The following is a 9,735-nucleotide window of genomic DNA, read 5'->3' on the forward strand; positions in this document are numbered from 1 at the left end:
TACGATGATGCGATCACCATCTAATGAGAATCACGTCGCTGTGATCACCCGTCGTCATGATTTTCACAGTCATCGGATCAGGTTTCCTTTTACCTCTTGGGATGTTCTAATGCAAAGTTATTTTATTCGAAGCTTTTCGACCCTGATGGTCCCCTGGAATCCACCTTTAGTTGCGCAGAGCTCCAGAATCACCGCTCACGCACCACCATGTCGAGTGCGGCGACCGGAAAGCTGTGTGTTTTCGGCGATCTTCCCAACCCAGTCACCGTCGACGGCCTTATTGTGACGTCATCATGACTGTCACGTGACACCTTCCTTCCATCACTGCATTGTTGTCGGCAATTTAGACGTTTGAGTAATGCCGGACTTCAATTATAGGCCAGCGCACAAAAACTGGGCAAGACTCGGTGGCGCCTGGCCTGCCTGAGGGCCGGCCGACGAACGAACCGGTGGCCCTGCCGACCAGCGGACCAGCGCACCAGCGAACCGGCGGACCAACGAACCGGCGGACCAGCGGACCGGCGGACCGGTGGACTGAACCGGTCCACCGATGGACCAGCGGACCAGCGCACCGACTGACTGATGGACTAGCGGATCAGCAGATCCGTGAACCGGTGGACCAGCAGACCTGTGGACTGTTGGACCAGCGGACCAGCAGACCGATAGACCGGTGGACCAGCAAACCAGCAGACCCGCAGACCGGTGGACCAGCGGACCTGCGGACCAGCAGACCTACAGACCGATGGATAAACAGGACCGGCGGGTGACCACGGCATGGATGACCGGGCAGGCGGATGTATGTACAGCCGTGCTGGTAAGGAAGGAAACATGACATTTATAGAACGCTCTGAAGGGCGCCTGCTAGCTGAGGCGTCTCACCGGTCGCGTTCAAACATCAGAGCATTTCTGGATTCACGGTGACGGCAACCAGGTGTCTGGTGCAAGCTTGTGCTTTTTGTTTCGCCTGCCGTGTAGCATGAATTAAAAGGATTGGGCTTACCATCAAATGCGCTTGCGTAGATAGGTGCGGTATCTACTGATTCATATCGCATCTTCCTCCTGGCTAACTGCTTGTGCAGTGATGCAAATTTTGTTTTTAGCAGCTTTGCGGTGTTAACGGTTTCATGAGCTGGCTGTTTTGCGGCTTGGCTGATATGGTGCTCCATCGGAGAATGAGGTAAATATGCTCAATATACAGGACCGCTCCCAGTCCACGCGACGTTCTATTCACCACCCCGGGTTTTTACAGCGCAATTTTTACGGGCTTTTACTGGCTTTAACGCGGCTTTAGCAGGGCCTTGCCGAGGAGCTCACGGGCGGTGCGGTGCGCGCTCATCGCATTCAAACTACCCACCGCATTCAGCCAGTAAAACATGTTTGGCAAGCTCTCGATGTGTGGGATGAAAGGCAAGTGTCGCACAGTGGTGATCGTAATCATGGCATGGTGTTAGCCCCTGCGCCTGAAAGAAAAAAGGTCATGGACGCAATATTTTTGTGTTCACCATTTCTTGAACAAAGGAAAAGATGCATATCGGTTTTGAAAAATAAATTCTGTCCTGTTGCAGCCAAAAAAGTATTTATCAATTCAACGTCTGAAGTCCTCGGCGGTTGAGGGTATATGTTTACAACTACGCTGCATGCACGTGAAGTAGACAGTACACGTGCGCGTATTGGCATGCCGCCTTCGCCTGATCTGTAGTCAATTCCTTCCTCAGTGTATTCCGTACGGCCCTTTCATTTTCTCTCCCTTCAATCTTTACGTGTGCGTCTAACCTCCCTGAACTACCGCGCCATTCTTACAGCCATTGGGGTCGCCGTATTCCTGTGGTTCATTTATACAAATGACTACTGCATAAAACATTGGGAAGACCACAGAAGAGACATCAGCAGTTGGAAAAGGAATGGCAAACGGCTTTTCCGAAAAGAGGAAACCGATAATTGGCTTCCGTCCTTTACAGCCGCGACCGCTACAAGTAATGAATTCAGGACTTCGTTAATTCATGGAGGGGAAAGAGGCGTGACAGGGCGCGCCGACTTCAGGCACCGTTAGCAAAAGGTACACGGGTGAGCCCATATTCATGAGGAGTTATTAGTTCTTGGTGACCGCGCCAGTCCGCTTCATCTGCCACCCATGAATTGATGTTCACTATCAACCTGAAATCAAGTCAGGTTTCGCAACAAAACCAATAGAAAAGGACGCAATAGGTAGGTGAATAATGGAGATTTTCCGCGTCATAACTTCGCGTGTCATGCGCCGAGTTTGCTCCGTCAGCGGCGGGGGGTGCGACGCGAGGCGATGAGCGGCCACCGAGCAGCGGCGCGGCCGTCAATGGCACACGCCCAGGCGCCATTGAGCTCCTCCTCGCTGCACTGTCCCAGGCGCGTCGGCCGTGTTTGCCGCGCTCTTCAGGTCAATATATCATCACCGGGGCTGAGCGGGCGTCGCGCGTGGAAATACATTCAGTGGGTAGGCATTTGTCGCGGGCGGCTTTCAGCAGCGGCCGCGGTGAATTGCTGGCACACGGCGCGCCAGAACTGCCTTGCTTTGTGTCGCGCGGCACCCCGTGGTTGCTTGGTGACAGCCGCCGTCCCGCCAGCGCCGGGGCGCGGCCCGACGCTCAAAGACATACGTCACGACAAACACTGAAACACTGCGTATCAACAGCCACAGTCATCGCGCAAATGTGCACAGATAAGTTTTGTGCTCATGCGGCAATGAGACAAAACTCGCCCAAAAGAAATTAAAGTGATAGAGAATATAATGGGTGGACTTCGATTCCATTAAAAAACTCGGCCTGTAGGGAGCACTGCAAATATTACCAAGCTTGCGCTTTGCGCTCCACCTTAGGCGTATGGGGAAACGTAACCAAAACTGCCACCATAACGTACTCGCCTCCCTTTGGGCCGGTGTTAAAGCCCAAACCATGCATGGTTATTGTGGCGTGGATAAGTCATAAGAAATGTGCCAATTGACTGCGGAGGGTAGGCCACACCTTTATGCACATAAAACCAAACGCTGTGTTTTCAAGAGTTTAACACTGTGAAGTATTCTTTATTATAATAATCAAGTGTAACAACGCCCAGGTGCACATGCGATTGCGCCGTATGTAGTGACCATAATCCTTTTAAAACTTTGCATCGACATTTTTGGACGTCGGCTACCCGAATTTTCAGGAAACTTTTTCTAAGTCAGGTTTTGATGACAAACCGACCATATTTGTGATCATATAGCTGAAGGAGCACCGATGTAGAACAGCCCGTGCAGTGTGTCACAATAATATCACGTCCTGACTACTAGTGCTGAAATCCGCTGAAGCACGCATGCTATAGCGGCGCCGTAGCACATCCGCCACGGTCCATGATAGCCACGTGCCCCTGCCCCTCCACTTACATACACTTGATCCTGATCGTGTGTGGAGTTTGCAGCCGTCCACATCACAGCGATCACCGGCAGCGGCAGTGCGGGCGGAAGACTAGCGGCTAAAGCGGCTAATATGGCTATGAGGCTGGTGCGGCGGCCGGGCCGGCCGGCCTCGGCCGGGGCCGGCGCGGGCGGCGCGTGCTTTGATGCGTCACGGTGGCGTGCGGGCCCGGCGCGCCTGGGATCGCGCCGCCGCACCGCACCTCCGAGCACCTGGGCCCGCTGCATTGCTGGCCAGGGGCAAACCAGCCGCAGCCGCAGAGGAAAACGGTCAGCCGCTACACAGCACGGCCCGGCCCGGAAGCCGGCGCCGTCACCTCTGGCTCTGGGATAACGCGAGCCTGCCGCTGAAGCTGGCTGACGCGTTTTTTATGCGCTGCAACATTACACACAATACCGAACTGAAGAAGCGATGGAGTTGATAATGCACGCTATGAGTGCTTTGGACAGAAAAAAATGAATTTTGTATATATCAACGAAACAGAGGACCCATTACAATTAAGAGACATGAAAATATTGACTCATCGGTTATCAAGTAATAATGAAACAACACTAATACCACGTGGAAACGTCTGGCATATTCTCACTGATGTGGTCTATTCGTTATGTCCCGGCTCTTGTTTGCTCTTTTCGCTGCAATGCGTCCGTAAAACATTAGCTCTGACATGAACGTTGTTTTACGACATCTTCACGCACGTCGACGCGAATGCCTTTATGGCCCCAACGACTGCGGTGACCATTTCAGCGCCTGCGGGCTACGGCGCGGCCGAGATTCGAGCCCAAGCTCTCTCCGCGTGAGCGCGAGGTCCCAACTACTAGAGCACCATTGTTCGGCATTTAAAGTGAACCCTATGGAAAACTGGTATCCCTATAGAAGTGCTAGCATTTCGGCAGTGCTTTACGCCATAGCGCTGCAGCCCTGTGAACCAATGCAAAAACGGCAAAAGTGACGATCATTCCGTCGCTCCTCAGTCGTTGTGTTTTAAAGTGTCTGTTATCTGCGATAACTCTGCTTGACAACTACGCTGGATCCAAGCCCGTCCGAATGGGGGTACACATCTAGTATTTCAACTGCGATGATGATTGTTTAGACTTAGGGGCTCTTCAACAGCACTGCTGGACGGCACCGACCAGCCTATTTTCAACGACATCCGTCAAGTTCAGTAAACCGACAGAAGGACAAAATAAATGACTTCTCAGGGAATAATTTGCCCCCTTCCCACACACCCGAAACACCCACGGCAACCTATCTAGCTAACGCAGCACTATCACGGTGCCTCTCTCATCCTACTAGGACCGGAACGGTACCACCCCCACCTACCCAGGACCGGAATGGTATCACCCCCACCTACCCGGGACTGGAACGGTACCAACCCCACCTACCCAGGACTGGAACGGTACCACCCCCACCTACCCAGGACCGGAACGGTACCACCCCACCTACCCAGGACCGGAACGGTACCACCCCTACCTACCCAGAACCGGAACGGTACCACCCCCAACCTACTCAGGACCAGAGCAGTACCACCCCTAACGTCCTCAGCACAGACACAATATCTCCCTCACCCACCAAGGAGCGGAGCAATGTCATCCCCACCTACACAGGACCTATACAGGAGCTCGTTCACGGTCTCAGAATCGGCACAGTATCTCCTCACCCACCCGGGATGGTACGACCCCCCCCCCCCCCCCCCCCCCCACAGTCTGGACTGCCACAGTACCACCTTGTCCGTCCAGCATTGCTTCAGCACTACCCTGTCCGCCCAGTCTGGACTGCCGCAGCATCACCCTGTCCGCCAAGTCTGGACTGACACAGCACCACCCCGCTCGCCCAGCACCGTCGCAGCACCTCCCCGGCCCACCCAGGACCGACGGAGCACCTCCCCTGCCCGCCCAGCGGCGTGCGGACGCCGCCCCTGCCCGCCCTGGCGCGGGCCGGTGCCTCCTCCGGCCCGCCCCACCACCACACCCAGTCGAGCGGCGTGACGCCGCGCCAGCCCAGCGCCCGACGGTCGAACGGGCCGTCCTGGCGCGCTACAGCCCAGACCGGAGCGCTGCCATCCCATACGGCGCCCGTCGGCGGCTGGCGCGCTGCCCAGCGATTGATCTCCGCTGGCGGTAACCAGCTGACCGCGCAGGAACCCCCTCCCCCGGTCGCGATGTTGGGAGCAATGGAGTCACCTGCGAAGAGAGCTTGTGCCGGAGCCGGGCGGCTGCCCCTCGGAAGGGAAGGCTCCTGACGCCTGGCGGAGCTGTGAGCTGCCAGAGCTCCGCCGCCGGCGCTGCGCGGCTCCACTGGGTGGTCAGGGATGTCAGACGGCTGCAGTGCAGTCAGGGGAAATTGGAAGCGTGTTGGTCATGTGTCGGAACATCGCGCTATTATTGTGAGAGGCATCTGCTAACAGAAAAGATACCACTACGTGAATGTCACCTCGTGAATCGTTTGACTTCTCAGCAGCTCATTGCGGCGCCTCAATTAGCTCGAAGATCGACAGAGCGACTTGTTTTTCATGTAAACGTGCTCATTGATTTTCTTTCTTTGACGAAGTCAGCGAGATCTGACAGTTTTCCTCTCCGTGATCAGCATGGGAGCACAACGACGCGACGCCATTTTATGTGTGAGACCAAGGAACCGCATGGGAGAGTCGAGGCTTCTAAAAATGATTTACCCCGTGAATCAATTGTGCGTTGAACAATGCACACATTATTTAGATGCTTTGCCGGCAAAGGCGTGTGAATTATTCGCTCCAGCATAATTGATGTAAAATACTGCCTAAGTGTTGTGGGACTTTGCTGCCATTCATCCGCCCAAAGACGCTGGAGTTGCGATGTCTAAGCTGGGGTCCGCTCCGCCGGTGTCGCTACGAGCCGCGGCGGAGGCGGCGGCGATCGCAGACTGCGGGCTCGGGCCGAGAGAGGAGGGCCGCTCGGCCGGCCGCCGGCCGCTGACGGCCTCCTGCCGGCCGGCCAACTCGTTTGTTTGTGCTGCCGGCGGGTGGGCCGGCGCCCGGCGGCGCGCGGCGCACGCCGCCGACACCTCCACCGCCTGCCGACGGCGGCGGCGCGGCGCCGGCCCCGCCGCGCTGCTCGGCTGGCGCCGGCCGTCCGGCAGCCACTCGTCTCCCAGTACGACTTCCGTGATGATGCCAACAAGCAAGTAACATAGTTTGCGCGGTTTTGGCTCTCAGTTGGAGGAATTGTTCACGTACGGTGACTGATGTGCTTCCCTGATGAATGCCTGACGAGCTGGAGCGGCCAGCACTGTCGCCACAGCCCGTCTCGTTGCCGCTGCACATGCCTGTCTCGGCGACTCTCCAAATCGCGCCCGTTCCGGCCGAGACGAGTGCCGAGACGGGTGCCGTCACGTCCCGCGGCCCGGCCGAGACGGCAGTGGCGTCTCCAGGGCGGCGATAATTGGGGAGCGGGCACGGCGGCCCGTGGCGGCGGTGACGGCGACTGATGGCTGGCGGCCGGCTGGTCCAGCCCAGCCCGGCCTAATTACAGGGGCGCGCCGGCCTGATGACCGAACCGACCGGCCGCTGCACTGCCGAGCCGTGATTATGTAAGAATTCGGCCACGCTCAATGGCAAAAAACGACGGTAAAAAGTGACGGTTGTCCGTCTTAGTCAGGTCGGGGATCAGAAATCGGTCCGGAGCTTTTTTGGAGGCTGTGGACGGGGCGAAGGAGCCGTATTTCATCACTAGACTGGTCCTAAGTGGTGTCCGGCAGACAGAAGGTACTCGGAGACGTAAAAAGTTATAAATGGCCATACGAGACCTAACTGCCCGTAATAGCTGGTGCTCCCAGCAGTTCCATTCGCTCGTATTTTAACCCGACGTTCTGTCACTTCATTTTCCTGGCAGGCTCGTTTGACTAGTGTCTCTGCCAACATAAGTAAATGTCAAAATACGGTCATCCAAAGTGCAACAAACTGGATATGGACCATCGATATAGAGGTGCACGCACACATATCCTGGTAAAAATCCACAAATGTTGGTTGGTTGTTAGGACGGCTAGTGAAGGCTCTTCGGTCTCTATGGGTACCTTTCAACAATGAACTGGCGACTTTTCCTAAATGTGTCATGTACCGAAAGAATAATTCACATACAATGTCACGGGACTAATCCGTGGTCCCCATTGCAATCCAGGGTCCATACACTTCATAGCACACTTGAATGCGTTTCTTTCCGATGCACTCGATGTAGTTCATTACAATTTCTCGCGATCAAATAGACCCGAAAAATAGTCAGAACGTCGAATGGTTGCTTTACACCGTGAAAGGAAGCTATGTGGAGGAAGGCTAGCCGTGTCGCCCGAGCAGCCGGCCATGCAAAGGCCGGACGATTGCAAGGCTCACTCTCAGGCACAGCTCAGGCTTTCTTAACACAATTGCGAAGTGGGTACACTTAGCATTCGCTGAGCCACCAGCAGAGAATCAACGTTATCGACATGAATCTCGAGCTACTGGAGTGAGCGAATTCGTAAGTTCATCAGTTTCCCATTAGTAATGCACTCTACTTAATCGATTGTGATACATTACCGACCAATTGTGCCCATGGATCATGTTTGTTTGTAACCTCGACTGGGTCACTTGTATCCATAAGAATGGTTGTTGAATTATTCACCGGCTCATGTAACTGCTAACGTCGATATGCCCTGTTGCGGCCAAGTTATCACATGCCGTGGAGTTTATCTCTAGCCACCCCGCCCCCACTGCGGACCACCGCCGAGAGGAGCCTCACGAGCGAGCGCGTCACGACCAGCCGCGTCACGCGTCACGAGCGCGGCGCACCTGCGCGCGCGCGTCACACACGGCGCGGCGCGCCGCAAAAACGTGAGAGCGCGACGCGCGGCGGCGGCCGGCGGCTGCTCGCCAGCTCTGCAGGCTGGCGGCGGGTGTCGCGGTGGGCGGAGCCAGCGGCCACCCGCCGGCAGGTGATTGGCCTGCGCGGTGACCCTGGCACGCAGCCGTGCTGCGGCCGCCGGAATGTGGCGGCACGGCGGCTCGTGATGGGGCTGTGACGCTCTGCGGCCGGCCGCCGTTTGTACGGATGACGGCGGTCGGCCGCTCCAGAAAGCCTCGCACCTGAGCATGGCCGGATGCATCATCTAAACTGCTAACGAGGCGCTCAATGGACGGACCACTACTGTCAGCGCGGTGTGCAAGCCGCTGTTGAGCGGATGATGCTCCGGACAGCTGTTCAGACGCTCAGCGGACAGCGGACAGCGGATTCAAGCCGGACAACTATTCAGACGCTCAGCGAGCGGACAGCGGACAGCGGGTTCAGACCGGACAGCTATTCAGAACCTAAGCATCTAACGACTGCATGTACTCCCTCCCCCCTCCCCCCCCCCCGCATTCTCCGTACAGTGCACGTGTGCCTGATGTATGACATGATATTGCCCATGGCTGTTGTTTAGAGAGAGCCTTGCAGAGGAAGACAGTTAGGTGTCGAATAGTATCTTGATGATGGTGAGATTTAAGCGCGATAGGTACGTAAACAAAACGGACGAGTGATGACTAAATTCTCTCTGTGGCACGGCAGGAATTGATACAGAGGTTCTGACGACGTTGGACTGTTGACTCTTGACCACCAACAAACATTTGTATTGACTTGCATTTGTATTTTCTTCGGGACACGTCCTCCGCCGAGATGCATGTATAACCATTCTCGCGGTGGTCACGCGTGTTGAATTAGGCCATTAGTTTGGCGAAAAATGAAGAGGCGGATGGAACGAGGGCAGGGATGTAAGGACATTGAGGTAGAATACAGGGTCGAGTCTGAGGAAAGGTCAAAGGTGAAGCCACATGGCACATGTTATAACAGTCTTCGCGCTATCCTTGACAAGTCGCATCGCTGGCGGATAAGGTGGAACGGAAGAAGCCAACGCATGGGGCGAAAGAAATCTTACAGAACAGAAACGTAGGTGGTGAGCAGTGGATTATTTCGAGTCATGGGATGTTGGTATTGTCGGTGAACAATTTCGAATCACATCTCGACGGATTGAGCGATCGTGGATGAGGCAGAAAGGGAGGTCACGGTAACATTTTCCTTGTAGCTTGCTGGCTCCACACAACTGAACCTTTCATTTACGGTAATTAGCATGCCAGACTGCTGTCCCAGGCCATATTTAGCCCGCGGCATTTTCTTCACCCCTGCTAGTTTTGGGCTGCGACAATGCCAACCCAGTCGTTGGAACAGGTGGCTGAGAGGCCACGGTCTTCTGATTGGGAGAAAGCTTAGTATCAGCCCTTTGACAATACATGGAAAGAACTGGGATAAAGATACTTTATCCCCTGTCCCTGCTTTTT

The sequence above is a fragment of the Pollicipes pollicipes genome, unplaced genomic scaffold (assembly GCF_011947565.3).
Source record: "Pollicipes pollicipes isolate AB1234 unplaced genomic scaffold, Ppol_2.1 Scaffold_6138;HRSCAF=7277_pilon_pilon_pilon, whole genome shotgun sequence".
Classification (NCBI taxonomy): Eukaryota; Metazoa; Arthropoda; class Thecostraca; order Pollicipedomorpha; family Pollicipedidae; genus Pollicipes; species Pollicipes pollicipes.